Below are 22,238 nucleotides of genomic sequence, written 5' to 3'. Positions count from 1 at the left end.
GATGAAAGACTAAGTACTTTTCCCATAAGATGGGGAACAAGGCAAGGATATCCACTCTCACCACACCTATTCCAGATTGTACTGAAGGATCTAGTCAGTGCAATAAGGCATGCATAAATAAATAAATAAATAAATAAATAAGCAAGCATTCACATTGGAAAGGAAGAAAATTATCTTTAATCATAAACAAAACTGTCTACTTAGAAAATCCCAAATAATCTATAAAATAGCTTCTCAAACTTACTAGTAAGTGATTTCTTAAGGTTGTACAATACAAAGTCAATACACAAAAATCAACGTATTTTTACACAGTAGTAGCAAAACAGAAGTTTGGAGGAAAAAAGTAACATTTACAATAACATCAAAAATCATTACTTAGGAATAAATCTAACAAATATGTGCAAAATTTGTATGCTGATAACTACAAAGCATTGATGACAGAAATCATAGATAACCTAAATAAACAGAGAGATACGCTCTACTGGTAGACCAGTAGACTCAATCAATATTGTTAAGGTATTCATGCTCTCCAAAACGCTCTCCAAGATGCCATATAATCTCAAAAGACTAATGGTCTTTTTTTTTTTTTTTTTTTTAAGAAACTGACAAACGTATTCTAAAGCTTACATTAAAAAGAAAAGCACCTAGGGGCACGTGGGTGGCTCACTCAGCTAAGAGTCTGGACGTGGCCTCAGGTCATGATCTTGTGGTTCGGTGGGTTCAAGCCCAATGTCAGGCTCTGTGCTAATTATGCTCTCTGGAGTCTCCCTCTCTCTCTGCCCCTCCCCCATTCATGCTCTGTCTCTCTCTGTCTCAAAAATAAATAAACTTAAAAAAAAAAAAAGTGAAAGTGAAAAAGACACAAAGAAATGGAAAAACATTCCATGCTCATGGACTAGAAGAATAAACATAGTTAAAATGTCTATATTACCCAAAGCAATCTACACATTTAATGGAATCCCTATCAAAATACCACCAGCATTTTTTCAGAGCTAGAACAAAGAATCCTGAAATAGTGTGGAACCACAAAAGACTTCGAATAGCCAAAGTAATCCTGAAAAAGACATCACAATTCCAGATTTCAAGCTATATCACGAACCTGTAGTCATCAAGACAGTATGGTACTGGCACAAAAACAGACACACAGATCAATGGAACAGAACAGAAAACCCAGAAATGGACCCACAACTATATGGTAACTAATCTTCAAACAAAGCAGGAAAGAATATCCAATGGAAAAAAGACAGTCCCTTCAACAAATGGTGTTGGGAAAACTGGACAGCAACATGTAGAAGAATGACACTGGACCACTTTCTTACACCATACACAAAAATAAATTCAAAATGGATGTAAGACCTAAATGTGAGACAGGAAACTATCAAAATCCTACAGGAGAACACAGGCAGCAACCTCTTTGACCTCAGCCACAGCAACTTCTTACTAGACACGTCGCCAAAGGCAAAGGAAACAAAAGCAAACATGAACTACTGGGACTTCATCAAGATAAAAAGCTTCTGCACAGCAAAGGAAACAATCAGCAAAACTAAAAGGCAGCTTACGGAATGGGAGAAAGATATTTACTAATGACATATCTGATAAAGGGTTAGTATTCAAAATCTATAAAGAACTTATCAAATTCAACACCCAAAAAACAAATAACCCAGTCAAGAAATGGGCAAAAGACATGAATAGACACTCTTCCAAAGAAGGCATCCAGATGTCTAACAGATACATGAAAAGATGCTCAACATTACTCATCATCAGGGAAATATAAATCAAAACCACAATGAGATACCACCCCACACCTGTCGGAATGGCTGAAGTTAACAACACAAGAAACAACAGGTGTTGGTAAGGATGTGGTGAAAGGTGAACCCTCTTGCACTGTTGGTGGGAATGCAAACTGGTGCAGCCTCTCTAGAGAACAGTATGGAGGTTCTCAAGAAACTAAAAATAGAAATACCCTAGGACCTAGCAATTACACTATTAGGTATTTGCCCAAAGGATACAAAAATACAGATTTAAAGGGGTACATGCACACCAATGTTTATAGCAGCATTAGCAACTATAGTCAAACTATGGAGAGAGCCCAAATATCCATCAACTGATGAATGATAAAGAAGATGTGATACATACACAATGGAATACTACTCAGCCATCAAAAAGAATGAAATCTTGTCATTTGCAATGACGTGCTCAGAGCTAGAATGTATTATGCTAAGTGAAATAAGTCAGAGAAAGACAAATACCATATAATTTCACTCATATGTAGGATTTAAGAAACAAAACAGATGAATACATTGGAAGGGGAGGAAAATAAAAAGAGGGGGACACAAACCACAAAAGACTCTTAATGATAGAGAACTAACTATGGGCTGACAGAGGGAGGTGGGTGGGTGGGAGATGGGCTAGACGGGTGATGGGTACTAAGGAGGGCATTTGTTGTGATGAATCACTGAATTCTACTCCTGAAACCAATATTGCACTGTACGTTAACTAAAATTTAAATTAAAAAATAAAATATGATAACATTTCTAATTATATATAATGTTGGAAGGAGTCTTATACTCTTAAGAAAATTTAAACTAGTGTCACCATATCCCTTCTTTTTGTTTTACAATCTCTTCTTTTTAACTACCCATAGTACTTTGTATTTGTACCAAACAGTTTGGCACTTAATTACATAGTAACACCAAATATTTTGTATCTTCCCAGACTTTTTTTTTTTTGGTAACTTAAGCATACCTCTTTGAGAATCAAAAGTTTTATATTTTTCCATAGAAGATATACAAACGGCCAATAAGCAAATGAAAAGATGGTTAATGTCCTTAGTAGGAAAATGCAAATCAAAACCACAAAGAGGTAGCACTCACACACAGTAGGATGGCTTATAATTTTTTTTTAATTTTTAACGGAAAATAACTCTTGGAATGGATGTGGACAAACCAAAATCCCTGTGCACTGCTAGTGGAAACATAAAGTAGTTTAGTCTCTGTGAAAAACACCTGGCAGTTCCTCAAAGTTAAAACACAGAATTACCATATGACCCAGCAATTTCACGCCTAGGTATACACCCACAAGAACTGAAAACAGGTACTCAAAGAAGTACACGTGCACACACACATGTTCATTGTAGCACTATTCACAACAACCAAAGGTAAAAATCGCCCAAACGTCCAACAAATGAATGAATAAACAAACTGTAGTATGTACATACAATCGAGTAGAATTAAGCCATAAAAAGGAATAAAGTACTAATACAAACTACAATGTGGATGAACCTCTAAAACATTAAGTGAAAGAGGAACCTGGGTGGCCCATTTGGTTAAGTGTCCAACTTCAGCTCAGGTCATGATTTCATGATTTATGAGTTCAAACCCTGCATCAGGCTCTCAGCTGTCAGTGCAGAGCCCACTTAGGATACCCTGTTCCCTTCTCTCTCTGCCCCTCCCGATTGTGCTCTCTTTTTCTCTCAAAAATAAACACTTAAAAATGTTTAAATAAATAATATTAAATGAAAAAGGCCAGATACAAAAGGTTTTATATGATTCCATTTATATGAAATATCCAGAACAAATAAATCTACAGAGACAGAGCACAGATTGGTGGTTATCAAGGCAGCATACTATAGTTAATAATATTGTATTGCATATCTAAAAGTTGCTAAGACACCAGACCTTAAAAGTTCTCATCACAACAAAAAAATATGTGTAACTTTGTATGGTGACAGATGTTAACCAGACTTATTGTGGTGATCATTTTGCTATATAAATATTAAGTCATTATGTTGTATAACTGAAATTAGTATAATGTTATATGTCAATTATACTTCAATTTTTAAAAAAAGATATATTTGCAAAAGTAATTTATGATAATCTGGAATGTTAGAAACTTTTTCTAGCTTAATCTGAGTGATAGGTACATCTGTAAAACTTCATTTGTATAACTAACCACTGTATATTTTACCACAATTGAAAGAAAGACCCACAAATAGTTGCCACATAATACAGTGCCTTTGTAGGTTTGAACAGTTAACAGAAGAGTGGTCTGTCAGGAGATAAATCACACTAATATGTAAGAGGAACTGAAATGGGAGAGGAAAAAATAGCCCTTAAAGTAATTTAGAATTGGAGCACCTGGGTGGCTCAGTCAGTTAAGCATCCAACTCTTGATTTTGGCTTAGGTCTTGATCCCAAAGGCATGGGATCAAGCCCCATGTCAGGCTCTGCGCTGATCATGGAGCCTAAGATTCATTCTCATTCTCTCTCTCTCTCTCTCTCTCTCTCTCTCTCTCTCTCTCTCTCTCTCTCCCCCCTCTGCCCCACTCCCCTGCTCGTGCGCTCTCTAAAATAAAATAATAAAGTAACTTGGACTCAAGGTAATAATACTAACACTTTATACCAAGTACTGTTCTAAGAACCAACTATACATATAATAACGCATCTAATCCTTCTCATAACTCTACATGACAGGTATTATTATTATCCTCATTTTACAGATGATGAAACTTAAGCCCAAAAAGGTTAAGTAATTTGCTCAAGGTCACACAGCAATGAGAACTTTCCCCATGACAATAAACTTATTTTTTTTACCATAACATACATACCTATGAATATACAACAAAACAAAAACGAAGAGAAACTAAAACTGGCATTCTCACAACTGGCATTCTCACTAAAACCGGCATTCTCACAACTGGCATTCTCTTTGGTTTCTACAAAACCAGAGACCAACAGTAACATTTCTTTGCCCCATCATGAAACTTCAAAGTCAGCATCATCCTCTGACCAATTTCAGTCTGCAATCCTACCTAACTATAAACCTCACTCAGAAAGGCACCATCTACATCACCCTTGATCTTCTACTGAAATAAGGCTTCACAAAATAAAAAGTACTTACTTTCTCACAAGAATGTTAAAGATACTTGGAAAAGAGAACAAAGAATAAAACATATTCCAAAGGAAAAAAATCCATAACTTCATAATCTACTGGATGAATACAGGTGAGAATAGAGGTTAAAAGAATCAAAAACAATCCCAAAGTTTCTAGCTTGCAAGGTTTTAGAAAAGTTAACAGAAATAAAAATAAATGGCCATAAAAGTCTTGCACACAAATGTTCATAACAGCTTTACTTGTAATAGCTAAAATCTGGAAATGATTCAAATACCAATAAGTAAACAGATAAATAAATTATGGTATAACAAAACATTGGAATAGTACTAAGGAATACAAGAAATGAACCATAATACATGCAGCAACATAAATACCACAGACATTATGCCAAAAGAATACAAACAACAACAATACACACTGTATGATTACATTTCTATGAAACTAGAAAAGACAAACCTAATTCACAGTAATAGAAATCACATCAGTGGCTGCCTAGGAATAGAGTGAGTGATTGCAAAGGGTTATAGGGAATTTCCAGGGAACAGAAAAATGCTCTTTGTTGTCACTAGGGTGACGGTTACCTGAACACTAAAAATTTGTGAATTTTACTGCAAGTAAATTATACCTTGGTAATGCTGACTAAAAAAAACATTATTAACTTTGAAACTGGTAAATAAGGGGAACCTTTTGCAAGGGGAAATGAAAAAGATGAGTTCATTTTATATGTGTTGAAACTAGCATATCTATGAATATTGAAGAAATACAAGACATTTCAGGCAGGCATTTGGAGACATTTAGAGTAAGGGGCCAGTAAAATAAAATTTTTAAGAAGAGGACAATAAATAGCACTAAGCATTACAAGGAAGACATTTAGAACCACACATGAATATTTATTCTCCTTGAGACTTCTCAAAAACATTTTTCTAAGTTTATTTATTTATTGGGGATAGAGGGGCAGAGAGGGGGAAGGGGGGAGAGAGAGGAGGGGAGAGAGAAATACTCCCAAGCAGGCTCCACTCTGTCAGAGCAGAGCTGGACAAGGGGCTCAGACCCATGAACCGTGAAATAATGACCTGAGCCAAAACCAAGAGTCGGATGCTTAACCGAATGGGCCACCCAGGCACCCCGAGTCTCTCTCTAAACTCAAAGTCCTGCTCCCTGAAAATCGACCTAATAAAAAAATTGATGTTTTTTTGGCACTTAAAATATTAAAAAAGCAAACAAGATCAGGAGGACTAAGATCACCGGTATATTTATGCTCTTAGAAAATTTTTTGCATATTTTTGCACACACTAAATTGCTAAAAAATACCAATAACATTTACATATCCTAAATTTCCCATGTGTACCACACAAGTAATTTACTAACTACAAATTTTTTTTTTAAGATATTTTACTTTTAAGTAGTCTCTACACCCAACATGGGGCTCGAACTTATAGTCACAAGACCAAGAGTTGCATGTTCTACCGACTGAACCAGCCAGATGCTCCTAAACTCTAAATTTTTCATGTCTCTCATTTGAAGTGCTTGTAAATGTGTACTGCTGTTCTGCAGACATGCATACTAGGAGGTTTTTCTCCTCCTGCCTAATCCACCGTTCAAATGTTTAATACCAACCATCTTTGAAAGGATAGATAAGAAATTATGATTGCTTGTGCAAAGGGGTACAGTGTGGGAAGGGGATAGACATGGAAGGATAACTTACTTTCCATGGTATATCTTTTTTGTATATATATTTTTTAATTTTTCAATGTTTATTTTTGAGAGAGAGAGCGAGCGTGAGCAGGGGAGGGGAAGAGAGAGAGATGGAGACACAGAATCTGAAGCAGGCTCCAGGCTCTGCACCGTCAGCACAGAGACCGATGTGGGGCTTGAACTCACAAACTATGAAATCATGACATGAGCCGAAGTCGGACTCTTAACCGACTGAGCCACACAGGCACCCCTGTATATTCTAAATTTTATACCATGAACAGTTATAACTTATTCTAAATAATTTAACCTCTTTCCATTATTTAAGGCCTTTTCCAACTTTAAGGCAAAAGCTGATGATTTCCCAAAGACAACCGTGGTGCCAAGATGTAAGTATGATGGAAATACTTTGACTAATTTACTTCTCACAGGCCTTTGCCATTATAGAGAGCCTTAGCTCTTAGCTCTGTCCATTAACTTCATGTAAAAGTACTATTAGCCTCTAAAAGATAAGCTCTTTCTTTGCCTCGTTAGAAGCTGGAAGACAGTTTTACAAATCAGATTTATTTCCTTTAATCTTTACTAAAGTTTTTTTTTTATAAAATCTTGACTCAGCCTTCTCCTTGACTTTTCTATTCCCAACAGCCACATTCCCTCTAATTCTAATTATCAATACCCCAAGACTAGTAATTCCCATACCTGAAAGGAAATTCTCACTAAGGAAGAGAAACAGAGAAATAAACTGCATACACTAGTATTTCACGTACAAAGAAGTGATGAAAAATTTTCATATTCAAACATTAATAACTCTGTTATGATATAGGTAGATATCAGAAGGTGGTAAAAAGAGAATTAATGAATACAAAACAGCAGCTTTTAATCTTTGAATCTTTAAAATGTAGTGAAATAGTCTAAACTTGTGAAATCTCAGTAATATTCTGGAGAAATGTCATTTACAGGAAGAACACCACTGCTAATTCACTTCAGTCTAATTAACAATATTAAGTCTAGGGGTGCCTGCCTGGCTGGCTCAGCTAGTGGAGCGTGAAACTCTTGATCTCAGGGTTGTGAATTTGAGCCCCACACTGGGTGTAGAGATTACTTAAAAGCAAACTCTTTTCCAAAAATTAAGTCTAATTAGCAATATGTAATTGATTAGTCAATCAAAAAGTTTTTTTCCTCCCTTTACCCTACTGCCATGTAGATTCTACTTAACCTGGTAGAGTACAACTAGCTCAGGTTTTACAGACATATTCCTGGCTCCATTACTTACTGGCTACACAATCGTAAGTTCTTTAACCTCAAGCATCGGTTTCCCCAGTATATAATGGGGCTGCCACCTACCTTGCAGAAATGTTGTAAAAGATTAAAACAAAAATATATCTTTTTTTTTTAAATTTTTTTTTTTTTTGCAACGTTTTTTATTTATTTTTGGGACAGAGAGAGACAGAGCATGAACGGGGGAGGGGCAGAGAGAGAGGGAGACACAGAATCGGAAACAGGCTCCAGGCTCCGAGCCATCAGCCCAGAGCCTGACGCGGGGCTCGAACTCACGGACCGTGAGATCGTGACCTGGCTGAAGTCGGACGCTTAACCGACTGCGCCACCCAGGCGCCCCAAAACAAAAATATATCTTAAAGTACCACACACACAAATAAATGTTCAGTAACTGGCAGCTCTACTACTACTAAAACTCTTATCATAAATTTCAACATAATTAACTATTTAAAAGACTAAATAAGCTGTAACTCAACATATGGCAAATATTTACTATGGCTGAAATATTTCAGTTCTCTTCTTCAGAATGCACAGTATGACTACACTTCCTTACCTCTTCTGTGTAATCTGTTAAGACCATAGGACTTGTTTTGGCCAATGAATAAGCCAAAATGACATGACCCTCTTCCAGACACTTTAAGAGCCAGTGAGTTATTAGCAACAGTTTCCTTCCTATTGCCATGGAGATCGCGAACAATGTGTTAAAATGGAGCCTCGGGGCGCCTGGGTGGCTCAGTCGGTTAAGCGGCCGACTTCGGCTCAGGTCATGATCTCGCGGTCCGTGGGTTTGAGCCCCGCGTCGGGCTCTGTGCTGACAGCTCAGAGCCTGGAGCCTGTTTCAGATTCTGTGTCTCCCTCTCTCTGACCCTCCCCCATTCATGCTCTGTCTCTGTCTCAAAAATAAATAAACGTTAAAAAAAAAAATTTAAAAAAAAAAAAAAAAAAAAAATAAAATGGAGCCTCTATCAGTCTGAGACCCTGCATAGCAAGAACAAGCAGAAGCCCCCACCAACCCACACTATACATATAGCATGTCAAGCAAAAAAATGTACTGTTAAAAGCCACTAAAAGTCCTGAACTGTTTGTTACCACAACATAACCTAGTCTTTCCTAATACGCAACCAAAGCCAAAATCACTATCTTTCTTGTTTGCTTACAAAACAAAGTCTTCCTCAACACATCCTTTCCCTTACCTCTAGTAAACCCCTATCCTATCAATTTTTCTGCCTTAATGTCTCTCAAATCCATCATGTCAGCTCTCCTTATTTAGACTTCTGTAATAACCTTCTAACCAATCTTCCTACATATAATTTCTGCCCATTTATTCTCCATAATACCTTCAGAGTAATCTTTTCAAAACACAAATCTGATTAATACACTCCTGCTTTTATATGATTCTCACATAGGCAAAAATGGTCCTTCAAAAAATAACTATAAGAACTGCTAGAAATGTTTCATATTCTGCATGGTGATTACATGACTGTATACATCTGCAAAAATTCAATAATGTTACACTTCATATTTATGCAGTCTGGTGCATTAATTATGCCTCAATTAAACAGTTAAAAGAACTAAGATGGCCCCAAAGTAATTTTTTACCAAATATCCATCCCTAACCCTATAAATAACCTATAGCCACAAACTATGAATCCCTTTCTTAGATATTGATCTTTCATGCTCTCAGGTATTTGATATCCTTTCCAGTCCTACTTTTCTTTAAGACCTAGATAAAATCACACTCCCTCAGGGCTCATTCCAGCTTTCTGAACTCTACCTTTACTTTTGCTATAACAGCTCTTATAACATTAAATTCTACCTTTACTTTTGCTATAACAGCTCTTTGTACATTCCACTTCCCATAACCTTAGCATTGACTAAACCAGTGCATCTCAATCAGAAGTGATTTTGTTCCCCAGGGGACATCTAGCAATGTCTAGACATTTTTGATTGTCACAGGCGGCAGGGAGTGCTACTGGCATCTAATGGGTAAAGGCCAGAAATGCTGCAAAATATCATAATACACAGCACAGATCCCCCCCCATAACAATTAATTATCCTCCCTAACATGTCAATACTGCCATGGTTGAGAAATCTTGCACTGAATTATTGTATAATACCTATTTGCAAGTCTATATCCCTAACTAAACTGAACTACAGGAGGAATCCAGTCTTAACTCATTTTTTGTATCCTGGCACAGCACCTAGCAAATAGCACTTGAATGTATAATAAATAGATGTCATTATGATAAACACAGTGCCTAGAATATAGGACTCAAAATATATAATAAATACATGTGTTATTAATGAATCTCATTTTAATTAAAATAAACCTAAAGCTACATAGTGTACTGGCTAAACTGGTAGTCTTTATTTATTTTTTTCTTTTAAAGATATTTTTTCATTTATTTAAAGTGGGCTCCACACCCAGCACAGGCTCAAACTCACAACCCTGAGATCAAGAGTTGCATGCTCTACCAACTGAGTCAACCAGGTGCCCTAAGCTGGTAGTCTTTAAATTCAAATTTCATCAATTACTATTTTGATTTGGTGTTTTCATAGTATATACCAACAAATCAAAAGTTATAACCTGAGTATCTCAAAAGTGTTAAGTGAAAATTGATTTCCATACTAAGATAAGCATGAGTATACCAAATAGCTTAATCACTACGCATCAAAAGGAATAAAAAAAGAACACTGTTTCAAAAAAATGTTTTGGGGCGCCTGGGTGGCGCAGTGGGTTAAGCGTCCGACTTCAGCCAGGTCACGATCTCGCGGTCCGTGAGTTCGAGCCCCGCATCAGGCTCTGGGCTGATGGCTCGGAGCCTGGAGCCTGCTTCCGGTTCTGTGTCTCCCTCTCTCTCTGCCCCTCCCCCGTTCATGCTCTGTCTCTCTCTGTCCCAAAAATAAATAAAAAACGTTGAAAAAAAAATTAAAAAAAAAATTTTTAATCTCATCACACAGTACCACCTAAGACAAAGTAAAATAATGGATACTAAAATTTAGAATACCAGAGCAACTGGCTGGCTCAGTTGGTGGAGCATGCAACTCTTGATCTCGGGGTTGGGAGTTCAAGCCTGAATGCTGGTTGTAGAGATTACTTAAAAATAAAAATAAAAGCGGTGCCTGAGTGGCACAGTCGGTTAAGCATCTTGACTTCAGCTTAGGTCATGATCTCAGAGTCTGTGAGTTTGAGCCCCCATCAGGCTCCATGCTGACAGCTCAGAGCCTGAGCCTGCTTCAGATTCTCTGTCTCCCTCTCTCTCTGTCCCTCCCCCGCCTCGCTCTCTCTTAAAAATAAACATAAAACATTTTAAAAATATAAATAAAAAATTTAATACTAAAATTTAAGGATACCATTCCAGAATCCTAACTTTAATCCAATATAATTTATATTAACAGAGTAACAGTGCACCTTAAATTAATGTCAAAAATAGACATTTTTATTATTTAATAAACATTTCATATCTCAAAAACAGAATTTTATTGTTAATGACTGGATGTACCACCTCAAAGAGTCATAAGACATATTTTAGGTGTTTGCTTACTGTACCTGTTTTACCATTCCTACCCTAATATATTCCACACCATCCCGTAGAAGGTTGAATGAAGATCTGCACTTTCAAGACTTTTAAATCAATCAGATGACCTGTTAAATTTAGTTGTTTAGAGTAAAATATCAGGAGGCTAATTATCCAACTGAAGGTAAATTTTTGAAAGAATGATACATTATTGAAATATCTACATTCCAAATATGGTAAATAAAAGTTCTTTGATTCCTACTCAAAGTTCTCAAAACATACAACTTTCAAAGTAGGTCCATTCTTGTGGATTAAAAACATATTTTTTTCAAATATCATTTTGGCCCTCCTTACAGGCACAAAATCTAATTCAATTCCAATACTAAAACTACCAAATGCAAAAACAAAGTAAAATATAAACCAAAATACTCCCATCCCCCTTATCATTTATTTTTTATTAAATAATAAATAGCACTTACTTCCTATATATTCAACCAGTGACAGAAAAAATTTCATTTGGTAACAATCCTTTATTTAGGATTTTGGGATAACAACTTTTACTATAGTAATAAGCCTCTCTTGCAAAACTTATTCTTCTAATTTACTGTATTATCTAATACATATTACAAAAACAAAATTCACATATCAATATTTTTATTTTCTTCTAAAACCATGCTATTCTTGAATATAGTGGTTCTCTTCACCCAATTTACTATATATTTGTATGTATATGTGTAATTAGTTCAACCAAAATGTCACATAAACGAAGAGATACCCAAATTCTATACTTTCCATCGCTAGCAACCAAGTCTATTATAGGACATTCCTTTTCTAAATAGAAAACTTTCACATCTTTTCCTTCTTCAAGTCCTTTTACTCTAAAGTTTCACAGCATTATTTTACAGAACTTGAATATTCACACATAATACACAAAAACATTTTGTCAGTACCTAAAATGAAGATAAAAGGAAGGATCTTTTCATTACTCTATTTTCTCAATAATGGAAAAATCAGCGCTAACAACTATATATGTCAAAGTAAAGAATCTGAAAACAAGCACATTATGTTGTTCCTCTGGGACTCAGAACCCTTAAATTCTAAGGAACAAAACCAACAAACACCATACTCCTATAATGTGATGATCCATTATTATAAAACATCACAGTCATCATCTACCATTTACATAGCATGAGATTACTGAAACACTACATGTTAAATACTATCACACATACCATACAGAGTTTCTATGCAACAATAAAGTTTCCTTATCAAGTATAATTACAGGTAAATAACTTTAGTCTTTCCAATCAACAATATAGATGCGTTTAGCAAAGAGAGAAAGCTTTCCCAAAGAAAAAGCCTTCCCCTTGTTTAGTAATGCTGTTCATCAAGTTTTTCTGAAATTTCTCAGTCTCAGTGGAAATAAATTTGAAGAAATCAGTAAAAAATACAGCCTAGAGACTCTTAACTGCTACCACAAGTGGACTAAAAACATCAATCAAAACATAAGGATATGGTAAAATGTCATGCACTGAAGCACACTGAAATTTTTAAAATATACTTAACATACTTATCTAATATACTTAAATAGTCACCTTACAAATCCTGTTAAAATATATGCTGCAATATTTTTAAAATCCACATATACCCCAAATAAAAATAAAAGACATTTTCTCAATATGCTCCAAATAAAAAGTTTTCCTTCCTTAAAAAATAAATTTTGCAATTCCTAAGAAACTGCACTCATACACACAGGCTATGACTCTAGATATGTAATAACATAGGTTCCCCAATATAAACACCTCAAAAGTTACCATCACACCCAAAATGGCTGGTACCCTTACCAGGATCTTTTAGACAGAGTCCTTAGTACCCTAACAAGATGTGCAGCCTAATAAAGGTGAATATGCATAACATAACTATCAAATAGACTAGAGACTAGAATCAGGAAAGACTGAAAGTAGACTTATTAAAAGAAAAAACAAGTATATTATACTTCAGAGGCATTAAAAGTAAATACATAAAGTAAAGGCATAAAAAGATGATGTAGCGCCTGGCTAGCTCAGTCAGAAAACCGTGTGACTCCCGATCTCAGAGTCATGAGTTTGAGCCCCACCTTGGCTGTAGAGATTACCGAAAATAAATAAATATACACTTTAAAAAAAGCGGGGAGGGGTGTGCCTGGATGGCTCAGTTGGTTGAGCATACAACTCTGGCTCAGGTCATGATCTCATGGTTTGTGCGTTCAAACACCACATCAGGCTCACTATCAGTGCAGAACCTGCTTCCTATCCTCTGCCCCCCCTTTCTACCTCTCCCCCAAATACACTCTCTCAAACAAAGTAAATATTAAAAAAAGGTAGAAAGGATGAGTTGAAAAAGAAATTTTTAAAAAATGTAACTGGGTAACTAACTTGAATGTACATATTTTAAAAATGTAACTGGTTATCCAGAGCACATAAAGATACAGCCAAAAAAAAAAGTTTGTTGGGATGCCCAACTCTGAAGTTTCTTAAGCATCTGACTCGATTTTGGCTCAGGTCCTGATCTCATGGTTGGTAAGCTTGAGCCCTGCAGAGCCTGCTTGAAATTTTCTTCCTCTCTCTCTGCCCCCCTCGCCCTGTGTGAGCACACTTTCTCTCTCTCTCTAAAAATAAATCAATAAACATTAAAAAAAAGTTTCTCATTAGAATGCTTACCCTCACATACCACATTCTGATTATTTCCTATTATTTTTCATTAAAAAAAACTGTTATTGTAACTTACTAAATTGAATTCACTAGCCATTATTAAGTCACAACCTAAAGTTTGAAAAACACTAGCTTAGAGGAACTGACAATCCCAAGGAACTGACAATTCTTGCTTTCATGAGTATCTAGTTTAAGAAAATATTCAGGAGGTGGAAAAAAATGAAAAGACAGAATTCCTCCAGGGCAGGTATCATGTCTTACTGGCATATGATCATCATTTAATGTCTGTTAATTAATATATTGTGGAATACAAACCACTTTCAAGGTAAGGATGTACAAAGGGAACCTATAAAGATAAGCTTAGGAGAGCAGGAGTACTTTGGATGCCTTCAAAGCTAGGAAGGTGAAAAGAGCTCCAGGATGTGGAAGAGTGACATGAAATGACTCTTAAATAAACAAATGAAGTACAAAAGGGAAAGAAAATTTCATTATTTAGGAAAGGTTTATCCACAAAGGAAAAAGAATATCTCTTGTAGAACTAGCCAGTAGTCCACTATAGGTATAAAAAGTTTGTAAGCTACTCTTAGAATTAGAAATTCTAATAATTTAGGGGCGCCTGGGTTGGCTCAGTCAGTTAGGCATCCAACTCTGAAGCTCAGGCTTGAGTTCAAGTCCTGAGTTGGGCTCCACGCTCAGTGTGGAGCTGACTTAAAAGAAAAATTCTAATCATTTCTTTCAAAAAGGTATGTCCAGCTCCAAACGTATTAATCCAAATCAAAATTATGGAATGCACTTCAGTGTTAAATATTAGACTCCCTGTATTCATTTGCAAACATTTATTAAACAGCTAGTGTGTGATAGCCAACAACTTACTAGGCACGTACTATGTATCAGGCAATATGCTAAGTACTTAACAAGTTATCCCATTTAAACCTAACAACCTTGTAAAGTAGGTTCTATATTCATTTTATAGATGAAGAAAGTAAGGCTTAAAAAGTCACATAAAGGTGGGGGGGGGGGCACCTGGGTAGCTTAGTTGGAAGCGACCAACTCTTGATTTTGGCTCAGGTCACGATCTCCCGGTTTGAGCCCCCGCATCAGGTGCTACACTGACAGTGTAGAGCCTGTTGGGATTCTCTCTCTGCCCCTCCTCCCCTTTCTCTCTCAAAATAAATAAACTTTTTTTAAGTTACATAAAGTAATTACACAGCTAATATTATTAAGTGAAATTAAGATACATTACGTGCCAGTTTTATCATTATCAGTGGTTGCAAATCAGAATATTTTGTTCCATTCCATTATTTGTCACTGCTTTTCTCAGAAACTAAATTTTGCATATCTTTCTAAGAGTTCTTTTTTAAAGTTTATTTATTTTGAGAGAGAGAGACAGCATGAGGAGCTGGGTGGTGGGCAGAAAAAGAGAGAGAATCCCATGCAGGCTCAACCCATCAGTGCAGAGTCCAAGGCAGGGCTCAAGCCCACAAACCACAGGATCATGACCTGAGCCAAAATCAAGAATCCTACACTTAACCGAATGAGCCACCCAGACCCCCCGTGCATGTCTTTCTAAATAGAATAATTCACCTTCTTCTAACTCTGCATTTTGTCAAAAGGAAAACTCAGCTCCTTTTCAACTTTAAAGATGTTAGAGGCCACTTAAAAGTAGTTATGTTTAGGGGCGCCTGGGTAGCTCAGTTGGTTAAGCAGCCAACTGTGACTCAGATCATCATCTCCCAGTTCATGGGTTCAAGCCCCGCAGCAGGCTCTGTGCTGACAGCTCAGAGCCTGGAGCCTGCTACAGATTCTGTGTCTCCATCTCTCTCTGACTCTTCCCTGTTCTCTCTCTCTCAAAAATAAACGTTGGGACTCCTAGGTGGTTCAGTCAGTTAAGTGCCCAACTTCAGCTCAGGTCATGATCTCAGGGTTCATGAGTTCAAGTCCCATGTCAGGCTCTGTGCTGACAGTGCAGAGCCTGGAGCCTGCTTCAAATTCTGTGTCTCCCTCTCTCTCTGCCCCTCCCCTACTTGTGCTGTGTGTGTCTCTCTCTCTCAAAAATAAATATTTAAAAAAAAGTAAAAAATAAACATTGAAAAAAATTTTAAATATACAACTCTAAAAAGAATGAGTTGCTTACACTGACATTGGCATTTTTAATAGGCTATATATCTATACTTTTATTTACATGCCAGGTATTTATGTGAGTTCAAGCCCACATTGGGCTCTACACTACAGTGTGGAGACACCTTAGGATTCTCTCTCCCTCTCTCTGCCCCTCCCCCACTGGTGTGCATGTGCACACAAGTGTGCTCTCTCTCTAAATAAATAAACTTAAAAAAAAAAAAAAGGTGCCTAGGTCGCTCAGTAGGTTAAACGTCGAACTTCGGCTCAGGTCATGATCTTGTGCTCATAGGTTCGAGCCCCACATGGGGCTCTATGCTGACAGCTCAAAGCCCACAGCCTGCTTTGGATTCTCCCCCTCTCTCCCTGCCTCTTCCCTACTCAGCAATCTGTCTCTCAAAACAATAAAATACAATGTCAAAAATTTTTTTTCTTCTTAAGAACTGTTTCTAGTCCCTCCATACAACTTTTTAATTCATGTGGATTTTTTAGAAGGTCTGAGACATCTTTAATGAAATTAAACATCAATTTTTACCACTAAAAATTAAAATATTTCAATCCAACAATGGAATGGAATGGAATAATACAGGTTTGTATCTTTCTCACATCTTAGAATTTCAAATCTTGAACAATATTTTTTTTAAATTGATGTTTATTTATTCTTGAGAGTAAGAGAGACAGAGCGTGAGCAGGGGAGGGCAGAGAGAAAAGGAGACACAGAATCCGAAGCAGGCTCCAGGCTCCGAGCGGCCAACACAGAGCCGGATGTGGGGCTCAAACTCACGAACCGCGAGATCATGACCTGAGCCAAAGTCAGATGCTTAACCAACTGAGCCACCCAGGCGCCCCAGAAATTTTGAAGAATATTTTTAAAAATCCAGCCATAACAAGTATAAAAACCTAAAAGCAGATAAATGTAACGATGGCACTCTGTTTAACAGATCAATCTCAATTTTTCGCAAGAAGTTGACTACAGAAACAACACTTTTTAGAAAAGACTCATTCATACATGATTCTGAACATCAGTTAATACATACCAAAAAAACCTCCTAATTTTTTTTTTAAGTTTATTTATTTGGGGGGGGGGGGTGGGCAGGCAGAGAGAAGGGGAGTGAGAATTATGACCTGAGCCGAAATCAGGAGTTAAGAGTTAAGCCTCCAGGCTTAACCTACTGAGCCACCCAGGCGCCCCAAAACCTCCTAATTTCTAAAAGGTTAAACTAGTATGAGTACAATTATTATAATAGAGACTACTGATAACCAAAAGTGATACAAAGAAAAAATTAACTGATTTTAATACACAAATCAGTCAGATGAAAAACCCAGAATTTATTTCCTGGTAATATGAATAACAGATTAATCTCAAATCTAATTTCAATGCCAACTGTTGGCCCCTAGAAAATTTCTGAAGTTACTAAGTATTTATATCCACTAAGTATCAGCAAATTACTAAAATAAATTATTCTCTTTATGGTTAATAACAGCATTTAGTCTTCCTGGTGTTCTATAACTAATCAGCTTCTTTCTTATTAATGGACTGACATAACATGGGACCAAATATGTATGTGCCTCGATATACAGAAAGTTTGTTTAATATTAACACACATTCAAGTAACTGCCATATCCATAGTTCTCCTCAAATCTATACTATAGAAAATACAGTAATAATTTTCTATTCAGTTCACTCATACTTTTGTTCTGTACATTGTTCTATTTCTCTAAAACCTCTCAGAGTTTAAATATGTTTGAGAAACTATCTTTTAGTTTGGAAGGTAGGTTACTGTCAAGATAATATTAGACTATTAAACCCAGTTGATTCTTAGAAATTCTTCCATCTATAAAACATGAGAATTATAACCAAATTAACAAATCAGATATCAGAATGCCAAAAGTTAAGTCATTAAAAGGGAATCCAGAGAAAGAGTCAGTTGTGAAAGAACAGGAAGTGATGTACACTGCCATTTTGTCGATGAACTATTTAGAAACCTAAGTACCATACTAAACTGGAATCAACCAAACCCAGCTCTCAGTATTCTCTAACAGTGGCATCAGAGGTCAGCCGAAATAACCCTCAGACAGTTTTTCCTTAATAATGAATTTATCTAATTGGTAAAGAAGATACTTTTACCACTTTTAGAATTCTTACCAGCTATGGAAAATGGGGTTTATTTTTACTTGTTCTTAAGAGTCTCTCTTAGTTCTAGCACGCTGAAGTATAGCAAGAAGTTTATGTACATTCTGTGTATATTCTCTAAGTTTTGTAGCCTTTACTGACAAATCTTCTCTGCCTGCATCTTTCCAAGACAAAAACATAATCATTCTCTGCTGAGCAGTATGCTTGGGTTTATACGTGCCAATATATATGAATTATCAACAACATACAGAATTAAACTTTACAGCATAATTTCCCATATAGGGAGAAACTCTATACACCAAAACTCTACACACATGGCAGCTTTGTGCCATGAAATAAAAATTCAAATGAGAAGTGCTGTTTAAGTCAAAATAAATTTAGATAAAAATCAAAACGAAATAAAGAAAGCAAGGAGAATTCCATTTTCAGAGGAAAAATAATAAAACTGATTTAACATGTCATTAATGTGCCTCCTTATATCAAAATCATGAAATGACAGAAACTAAATTGTTGCCTAAAACTACTACTACTAACATCTTTAAATCCCTGTCTTAAAACAGGTTTCAAAATGCAACAAACACACCAAAAAACGTCTGATGGGTAACATTAAATGTAGATGACATCCAGAGGTATTTTAAAATAAGTCACCCACTAAGCAAAGCTTAAACACCAAATGCAACTTGTTAGTAAAATATCAAAACAACTCATATCTGTACATATTTTAGTCTTCACTGCTTTGGGAAAAAAAAGTAATTCTATGAACTTTTATATATGAGATTTTTAAATCACTTCATCAGTAAATCTAAACACTTAAAGAAAAAAAGTATGAACAGTAGACTTCAAGACTATTCTTTGATCACAAAAGCACTTTGCAACACACTTCCAGGATGTTAAAATTTTTATTTTTATTTATTTCTACTCTAAAAACAAGTACTACTGTAAACCAGATGATTTCTTTTAAATAAATATGACATGAAGCAAAAGAAGTGGAAAATGACTACATAACACAGATCCTTTCACAGAATAATTAGGCAAATTAATGTCTTCTTTTTCATTTCCTTAACAAAGCATCTCCACAGAAAGGTTTGTAACCTAATCATTTTCAGAAAATTCCAATTTCAATGTTATACAAATAACATTAACCCTAAAAATTCACAGCTCAAAGAGAACGAAGGTCCATTAAACGGCCTGCCTGTATGCATTAATCTTTAATAATTCTTCAAAAACTACAAAAGTCACAAAAGAAAAAAAGACAGGGACATGAAAGAGTACAAAATTATTTCATCTGAATCCCAGTGAAAACCCAACGTGTTCACACACACACACACACACACACACACAAAATGTCAATCTAGTGTTTAAAAAGAAAGCGAGAGAGAGACATCAAAACTGTTCAAACATGGCAGGGTCCCTCTCCAGAGACCATATTTCTCAACAATAACAACAGGAACAGATATGCTTCCCAGGGACAGATCTCAGGGGAAGAATATTAAACCGGTACTGTTATCGATTTAAAACCAAGGGAAAAGGGTAACCTTTCCAAGGGAAGCGCCATTACTTCCCACTCCTGCTCCCCCTCCCTTCAGTGTATACACGGGCCTGTGTATGAAGAAACTGCCTTGGACTTCTGCAGCATTGCAGTAGACTAAAGGATGGGGAAGGGGGAAGGGTAGGGGGGGAGAAACGCTTCCATCACCCCTACAGGAGTATAGATTTCCTGAGCGGGGGTGGAATCCATCCAGCAGGCTACCCTTCCCAAGAATACAGACACTACAAAGGAGGAGAGGGAGGAGCAGAGGGATCAGAAGAGAAGGAAAGGGACCTCGCGCCTTTAAATCGGGGTGCACAGCAACCCTGTCTCCCCATGAGAGCCACACCTTCCTCGAGACATCCCCTTCCACCACCCCTTCCGGTGACCCTCAGGAAAGAGAAATGTAATTGCTCTTGCCCCTCAAAACGGGAGGGCGCCCAGCTCACCAGCTTCTTCACCCCACCCACAGAATCACAGACCCTCCTTGTCTCTCTCCCTACCCCACCCCCACATCCCTTCTACTCGGAGAGGCCCGAGTGGGCCGAATTTCCCCGCCCCCTCCATGTCTCCCTTTCCCAAAGCAGAGGTGCCCTTACCCTTTCGCCGACAGGTCTGGGCGGAGTAGGCAAGCGCAGCCCCCTGCAGCGCTCGGGTAGCCGCTACGCTGGAGGGCGAGGAGTGAGGAGGAGGGGGCCTGGCGACCGACCGCCGCCCCCCCCCCCCCGGAGCCCCAGCAAGCCGCCCAGCCCAAGCTCTGCGACAAGGGGCAGGGGGGGAGGGGGCGAGGGGACGACCGGGGTCGAGGAGGCGCCCTCAGCGATTGGGCTCAGCTAAGATGGCGCGGGGAAGTGCTGGGAGCCGCCGCCGCCGCCGCCTCGGGGGAACCGGCCCGGGCCTCGGCCGCCTCCCGTCCTCACACAGCCGAGGCCCTCTCGTCCCCCGCCGCGGCCCCTCGGCGGGCGGGCCCACGCACAGCCCTCCGCCACCACCACCACCCCTGGGAAGGGGGCGCTCACAAAGGGAAGAGAGGCCGCGGGCCGGCCGGCCGGCGGCGGGGCGGGGTCCCTAGGGGCCGGGAGGCCTCAGAGGTTCGCCGGTGCCTCGCGCTCTCGGCCCGTGAAGGGCGCAGGCAAGCGGGACCCCTCCTCTCTCCTTAGACAGGCGGCGGCACCAACTCACTACCTTTGCCACCCTCCCTCTCTCTCTCTCCAAGCCCTGAAGCCACACAGCCCGGCCGCTGCCCAGGTTCCCCCCCCTTCCCCGACACCACTCCCCTCCTCCCGACAGTCATCCCAGTCTCCGATCTCGCGAGATTTCCCGCCTGACAGGCCCGACCCTGCGCGAGACACGACTGCGTACGCGTGCGCGCCCTCTCGGGAGCGCGCGAGTGCTTGCACTGGGCGGAGTCTTCCCGGGTGGCCCAGAGTCCCAGCCTTAGTCCAGCCCTGTCTCGCTCAGCTGGCTGAACTCTTCTGCCACGCGGGTGTCAGGTGCATTCATTTCACCCTGAAATCTAAGAAGAGCTTATCTGCTCTCCTTCTCCTTCTCTCTTCCAAAAACATCCGCCCCCCCCCCCCGCCATAACCTTACGAATAAGAAGCTTGCCCTGACATGTAGAACATCCCATTCTTACACATCTTAATTCAACCTCCGTGGAATGCAGAGGTAAACTGTCAGCGTCATCAGTATATAGTTGAGTATTTGAGATTCTAAAAGTTTATAGTAATTTTTGGAACGGTAATAAGAGTTGCGAATACAGATTAAACCACCCTGTATGTTGGTAATGGTAGGAAAGAGACAAATTCTTGAGAAGTTTTTGGTAGGTTGAGTGAAGGTAAGTTGTTGAAACGTGAGCAATAAACAAACTAAAGAGTCCTACGGGTCCTGATGCAAGAAACGAATAGAGCTTTTAATTTTTTGTGTGGTGAAAAAATTTTTTAGAGGAACTCCCTTCAGTGGGCTATAAAGAGAGCAGTTTTATTCAAGAACCAAAAAGTGTGCCTGAAGTGCAGTTATAAAAAAAAAAAAAAAATCTTGGTTCTTGGGGCACCTGGGTGGCTCAGTAGGTTAAGCCTCCTTGGGCTTAGGTCATGATCTCATGGTTAGTGAGTTCTAGATCCAACAGAGCTCTCTACTGTCAGCACAGAGCCCTCTTCTGATCTTCTCCACCCCCTCCCCGCCCTTTCCCCACTGGTTCTATCTCAAAAATCTCAAAATAAATAAATAAGTAAACTTAAAAAAAAAAAATCTTGATTCTTCAACTAGTAAGCAGTGAGATAAATACGTGAGACTTATGCATAAAAATGTACTCCAGAAAAATTACTAGAAGTTACAGCAAACTAGGAAAGTAAACTGGCTATGATCAGAAAAACAAGGGGGCGCCT

At 38.2% G+C, this 22,238-nt stretch overlaps 1 protein-coding gene across 1 annotated transcript in view; it reads right to left on the bottom strand.

Annotated features, from left to right (window-relative positions):
• The window catches only part of TAOK1 (TAO kinase 1), a 146,033-nt gene extending 124,908 nt beyond the window's left edge, over nucleotides 1–21,125 (bottom strand). Inside the window, exon 1 of the mRNA XM_058703970.1 lies at nucleotides 20,451–21,125. The gene's annotated coding sequence lies outside the window, so the exon portion shown is untranslated. The remainder of the gene's footprint in view (nucleotides 1–20,450) is intronic.
• Nucleotides 21,126–22,238: the final 1,113 nt, after the last annotated feature.

Source organism: Neofelis nebulosa, chromosome 16 (genome assembly GCF_028018385.1).
Source record: "Neofelis nebulosa isolate mNeoNeb1 chromosome 16, mNeoNeb1.pri, whole genome shotgun sequence".
Lineage (NCBI taxonomy): Eukaryota > Metazoa > Chordata > Mammalia > Carnivora > Felidae > Neofelis > Neofelis nebulosa.
This window is presented reverse-complemented; position numbering and strand designations above follow the sequence as displayed.